The 6,700-nt window shown below is 44.7% G+C and overlaps 1 non-coding gene across 1 annotated transcript; it reads right to left on the bottom strand.

The window, feature by feature from the left end:
- Positions 1-3,295: 3,295 nt before the first annotated feature.
- Trnae-uuc (transfer RNA glutamic acid (anticodon UUC)) lies at positions 3,296-3,367 on the bottom strand. Its single transcript has one exon. It is a non-coding gene; the product is annotated as a tRNA-Glu (tRNA).
- Between the last annotated feature and the right edge of the window lie 3,333 nt (positions 3,368-6,700).

Genomic DNA, 6,700 nt, shown 5'->3' with positions numbered 1-6,700 from the left:
AATACATATTTAGAAAAATAATAAAAATAAAGAAGTGCTATGTCCCAAGTGACAACTCTAACAGGTTAAGTGACTGTTGCTAGAGGTCAGCATAAGAGGTCTCAGCATAAGAGGTCTCAGAGGTTCCTATAGTTACTGCAGAATGTCACAATGTGGTCAGCAGATTCTCCTAAGTTCTGGTAATGCCTCTATCTATCTATCTATCTATCTATCTATCTATCCATCCATTGGGCCCCTAGCTAAGTGGCAAAGCACTTGTACAGCACACATAAGACCCTGGATTGGATCCCGAGCGTGCACACAGAAATGGAGTAAATAAAAACCATCCAGGGCATTGTACTTTTCTGGACAGATAACAATCGACACATGCTTCAGAACCCCAAAGAAGAGAACTTTACTTTTTTTTTTTTTTAATCTTTTCATGGGTACAAACACAGCAGTGACTTTGTGACTTAGAGAAATTGAGATATTGAGAAGTCATGGGCAACAACAAACTATTTATTTAAATTACCACTAAGTATTACTTGGGATTAAAGGAGTGTCTTAACAGGTAAGAGACTGGGATCCACAAGGTTACTGTAAGAAATTATTGTGGTGGACTGCCTCTATCTGACTGCACTGGAGAGATCCTAGAAAGAAAATTAACTATTCAAGACTTTAGGCTTTCAACTCAAATTTCTTTAGACTTTCAACTTTCAAGTTTCTTGTATCATGGCCTCCAATCAATCCGTGATCCTTTGGAACTGCAAAAATAAGAGATAGCACTGACCGCCAAGCCTGTGGTTTGATTCTATAAACCACAGGTGGAACCACAGTCTGTCCACAACACGTAAGTGACGTTCTGGGTACTGAATGAGAAAGAATGCATCCGAAAGAAACGAAGGAGAAGAGCAGAGTTGGCGTAACTGAAAGTGAGAATCATGAAGCTCAAATTCTGGAGAACAATTGGACTAGTACTCACTTTTCAGCCTCGCTAGCTTATCGATCAGTTGCATCTGAAATATTTCCTCCAAACTGACCTTGATGTATGGACCATCATCCTCCCTGGCCTCTCAAGTTGAAGTCAGCAAGGCTGAGAGCTTAAAGGAAGATGAGGATCATAGTAACAGTGTTTGTATCAGATGGACCAGAGCCAAGGAAGCAGGTATTTCAAGAAGGAAATGTAATACAGATTCAGATTTTTTTTTTTTTTTTTTTTTTTTGAGGAGCAAGAAGGGTTGACCATTTAGGCTACTCAGATACTAATAACTGCAGAATCCACCACCCTGGGCTGAAAGAATGGAGAGGGATTGACATTCTGCTGAGATAGGCCCTCTCTCTCCACGGGCCTTCTTGTGTATTACCGTCACCATGGGAACCACACTTCTGTCAGCCCCACAGAGGATCTCCTGAAACTGCCAGGGTTGTTTGAGCCCCAGGTGCCACTGCTGTCCCTGCTAATAGCTCATGGCTGTCAGCAGCATCTGTCAGACCCACCGGTGTCCCTGGAGCCTGCACTTGTTGGCAGCCATCAAGGGATTGGTCACTGCGACCAAGGCATTATCTGCAACATTAGGCTTTTCTTTTAACGTGGCACCCTTCAGCGTTCGAACAGACGAATCAACAGTCTGAAGGAAAGGAAATCTAAGATATAGTTTGATTCAGTGCACGCAAGAAGGGTAAAAAAAAAATCCGTGATATGAAAGAGGATAAAGGCAAGCAAGAAAATGACCACAAAAAGTTCACCCTTGGGACAATAGCTATGCACACCCAGCCTTCTCCACATCATGTTTCTGTACAACTGAAGTACTCGGGTTTGAGCATTGGGGAGCAGTCTTGCTGTCTGTTGGTGTCTGCCACAGCAGACAGCCTTGGGTGAATGTTTTAGATAACAAACGCTGAAGCCCGCAAGGACTTCTGAAGGGGAATGAGAGGGAAAGAAACTGTGGCAGGTAATTTACTAAGGAACAGTCATGGCAAGAATTAAGTCTTAAGAATTTGTCCTTGAGCCGGGCGATGGTGGCGCACGCCTTTAATCCCAGCACTCGGGAGGCAGAGGCAGGCGGATCTCTGTGAGTTAGAGACCAGCCTGGTCTACAGAGCTAGTTCCAGGACAGGCTCCAAAGCCACAGAGAAACCCTGTCTCGAAAAACCAAAAAAAAAAAAAAAAAAAAAAAAAAAAAAAAAAAAAAGAATTTGTCCTTGAAGGGGTGAGGAGGTGGGGTAGATCTGGGAGGAGTTGGGGGAGGAACTGGAGTGAATGAGATCAAAATGCGTTGTATGAAATTCTTCAAGAATTAATAAAACACATTTTTTTAAAAAAATTGTATTATGTCACGTGATGCGATTATTCTTGAAGCAATAATTTGCAAACAAATCGAAAGATGTTTATAGCCATATCTTATATAGACTCCTATGCAAGCGGAAGATGTAGAATTAATACCTAATTAAGAAACGGAAATACTACCTTTGTGTCCTAGGGTGGCTTTTACCTCTGTCTGCCATTCATGCTGTTGGTTTATGAATGGACGGCCGTCTCCTCCGTCTAGGTTCCTGTTTTCTCAACTGAATTTTATTATCCAGTTCACATTAAAGACCCTGGCAAGAGCAGCATGAGGGGCGTGGTGACAAGGTTTAGCTATGCCCTAGGAGTAGCACAAGGATCGGTTCCGACATACGTATGTATGCACTAACCACTGCACACAAAGACTGTGTTACGGTGGCCAGCATGCAGCATGTTACGGTACACACAGCGATTTTTTTCCCCCAGCTTTGAAGGTTTCAAGGCCTCCCACTGAAAATCTGGCTTTGCTAGGTGCCTTGAACCTAACTATAAGGGCGATTCTACCCAGAGGCTGATCCATGCCTCAGTTTCCCATAAATTGTTAAGCACAATGTGACCAGATTGTGGTAAATAAATGAACGCGGCCTCTCCAGTTGCCTTTTGGAGTGGGGCGGAGTTCCTCTGCTAAGTCTGTTTCTTCCTGGAGGCCGCTCCCTTAGCGTCTTCAGAAAGTTCCCTCCCTAACCTACAGGACTGGAGCTGAGGAGCTCCAGAAGTGTGGCTCCTTCTCTCACCGACCCTGTTCCCAACCTCACCTGCTTGTTAGCAGCGCCGGATCCTAGGAACTCAAAGCCCAGTTAATTGCACTGCACCGCTTCACGGTTGTTTGTATACCATACTGTGAAATATCAACTATTGTACGGAGATGAAAAGCCTTCGTTCCACGTGTTCACTACGGGGCGTCTTGCTCCTTGGCAAGCAGATCTTTTAAAATCTAGGCGTTTGTTCTTTAACAAAAAGAGAAGCCTCTTGTTCCCACACCGGGAGTCGAACCCGGGCCGCCTGGGTGAAAACCAGGAATCCTAACCGCTAGACCATGTGGGAACTGACGAAAGCTGCCTGTTGTTTGAGTCTATTGAATCATTCATAACTGCTCCCGCCCACAGCGCCCCGCCTTAAGTCTTGGCAGGCCCGGTTCTGCGCCTGCGCGCCAGCCCTGCACCCTCCCCGTCTCTGCAATGCTGGAGACATTCTTTCCTGTCCTTGCTGCGGTGCAGCTCCACGGAGTCCTTTCTTGGCCCTCTTTCTAAAACTCGGTTTCAGGCTCTGCTCTGCAGTAGCAGGAACTATAATCTGAATGGGTCAGAACACTGGTGCACGGAAACGGTAGGACAGGAGCGTGGGTCCCCAGGGCTCAGAGCCTAGTTTTGAAAAACGCTGGCTATCAGACCGGCTTTTCCGATCACAGTTTAGATCGCCATTTTCACCGTTTAATTTTCTTTCATTGATATTATAGCAAAACTCTGAACTAAAACCGAACGAATGAAATCCCCAGACAAGGCTATATTATGCGCAAAAGGCCTTTGAAGTGCTATTTTAAGATCTGACGTAGTAACCTTATGTTATCGGGGAGAGGGGTATTTAATCTCTGACCATCGAAGCTCAAATGTCGGCTTGATGAAAGAATTCTTAATACTCTCAAGCGTCTGTGTAAAGAAACCGCTGAAAATAAGATCAACAACCAGTCAAGCACTGTACAGTGTTCGCTATTCTCGTAAGCATACAAAAACCACCACCGGGAGGAAGTGGCGAGTATCAGAAATAAGCGGAGGCCTAAGAGGAGACAGTTCTGATTGGATCGGAGAAGACAACCCGTTTGCTGGTACCACAGCAGTTACATTTTAATTGTTTAACAAGCCGATTGATTGGGTCTAGAATTCTGGGTTGGATTCTCAAGCTGGGGTACTCTATGGCAAACTGTAAGCTCTGCCCACAATTTAAAACCGTGCTAAAATACACCTTCTGAGGAGCGCCACAGACTATGAAAATAGACAGTTCCCAAGAAGGGTGTGCACCTAACTCCGTATTCCCTATGGGGATCTGTGGTGATCACATTTAGGAAGGACTGTTGCAGAGCAGAGCGACGGCTGGTAGTGAAGCGTGATGAACACAACTTGGGAAGTGCGGCTCTTTGGTTCGCTTGTTTTCCTAAGACAGAATAAGGCCATTTACCTTCCTTACTGATGATTACTTAGAGATGATCTGCTCTCTGTTGCGCTGCTGTGTGGTCGCCCTTGCCATTTCCAAGTCTGCCTGGTCATGAAAGGGCACAAGATGGGCACAGACTGCAACTGGCCTGCTTAGGAAAACGGTGGTTGTTTCTCTCTGTCTGTTGACTGTCCGGATACTGTTGATTCTGACGCCCAGGGGGACCCAGAACCACGAAAACAGCTTGCAGCATTCAGTGTGGGTTTACAGTTGGAAATCGAGGTTTTTTTTGCATGAAATAACTGAATATTTGGGCCGATTTGTTAGTACTACTTGCTGAGACAATAACTTCTTGCATTGAAAGAATCACTATGAAACGTAAACGGGTTTTGAACTAGCTGATGGCCTCGTTGATGGTTTGGGGTGAGGAGTTTTGAGGGAGGTATAGGAGAAATTTAAGTACAACAAGGAAGAAGGCTTGGCTAATTAAGAACAAGGCGGGAATACTTCACATTTCTAGTTTCTGTCTTTTATTGGATACTTGGTTATGTGTGTGTGGGGGGGAGTGGTGTGTGTGTGTGCGTGTGTGACTTAAAGTTCTTTACAGAGCCTAGACTGCTTTGAGCTAATAATCTTCCTGCCTCAGCCTCTTAAGTGAACACTTGGTATGCTTTAATAATAAGATTAAGATCTAAGAAACTTTTAGATCTGAAAACGACCCGTAATTTTCAAGGCCCACACCTTAAAAGCATCTACAATGTTTTGTTGTTCTTGTTTGCCTCAAATCTTTCCACTCCTGGCGTGAGTGAAATCCCTGCAGGAGATTTTTTTTTGTATTGAGGCCATGAAGCAGATATATTGAGATATTATAAAAATAATGAAAAAAGTAGAAAACCATGTCTCCATAGAGGAATGGGAAATTCCATAAGGATGGCCATTCTAAATAAAGACCACGAAGCTCTACTGACGGTAGGTTGTAGGTGGTGCACTAGGAAAGTCAGCTGTTCCCTGGCAGGATAGGGTTAATGATATGGATAGTGACAGGGGCTCCAGTAGCTTGTGGCTCCCAAAGGTCCACGGTGATTTAAGCCTGTTCCTAGGCTGGTGGGAAATGGGGCCTTTGGGAAGTGGGGCCTAGGGAGAGGCGCTTCAGTTCTTAGGCCTGCCTTCTGGAAAAATTTTCCCTCCCCAGAGAGGATTGTGAGAAAGGTCTCTTTGAACCTGGTGTTAGTGGGAGCCAGACATGATAAGTTAAATATGGGCAGGTCACCCCAAGGAATTCCTTTAATTCCAACCATTTTTAACTGCCAGTGTAGGGCTCAACCATTGATAAGTTCAATAGAGGCCTGAGTCTCAGTAGTTTACCGGGAAGCAATACCTGGTTGCAGGAAGGACCATAAACTAAGACCTGAGCACCACCCAAGAGCAGACCATCCAAAGAAATGCCTAGCATTCCAACCACTGTAGATAGGATCACCTGCCAGCACACATTCACCAAAACACTCTAGACAAATGTCAGCCAATCAGGGGTCCTGAACCTCAGAGACCCCTCACCCCCACCTTTACTATTATGAAAGCCCAACTCTAACTGAGCTCGGGGCTCTCCGTTTATTCCAGTATGTTGGACATGCAGAGAGATCGAGTTTGCAAACTTGCGTAAAATAAAGGCTTTTTGTTTTTACATATGGGACTCCGTCTCCTTATTGGCTTTTGGGGGACTTCGTGGATTTGGGCATAACAGTGTTTAAGATGGAATCATTGGCTCACGTCCAAGGTACCCCCACGACAACCACCGCTGCCATTTGCCATGACATGGTGACAGTGGTGGAGCTGAAGCCACAGCCGTGACATCTACTCTCTAGCCCACCTCTTTCTTGTGATTGTCTCTGAAAACAGGCTTCATTTATGGCAAACGAGAAACTCGCTACTACCCTGTATGTGTAAGTATTCTCCATGTTTCGAAGTCCAGCATCTCTGACTGAAGTCTCAATCCTGGAAGCTAGCTATTAATATGTACTTCCCTTTGTCACAGAATGCCATTGTGAGAGTCTTGAGTTGGGATAAACTACTTGCCTCGTGTTGGTGAGGCCCTAGGTTCCATCTCCAATACTGGAAGAAAAGGAGGTGTGTAACCAATGACAGTTAATTCCTGAATTTTCAATACATATCAATTGTAACTTTCTGAGAATTTCATAAAACATATTTTGATTATGTTCATCCCCCAAGCCT

The sequence above is a fragment of the Chionomys nivalis genome, chromosome 23, assembly GCF_950005125.1.
Source record: "Chionomys nivalis chromosome 23, mChiNiv1.1, whole genome shotgun sequence".
Taxonomy (NCBI): domain Eukaryota; kingdom Metazoa; phylum Chordata; class Mammalia; order Rodentia; family Cricetidae; genus Chionomys; species Chionomys nivalis.
This window is presented reverse-complemented; position numbering and strand designations above follow the sequence as displayed.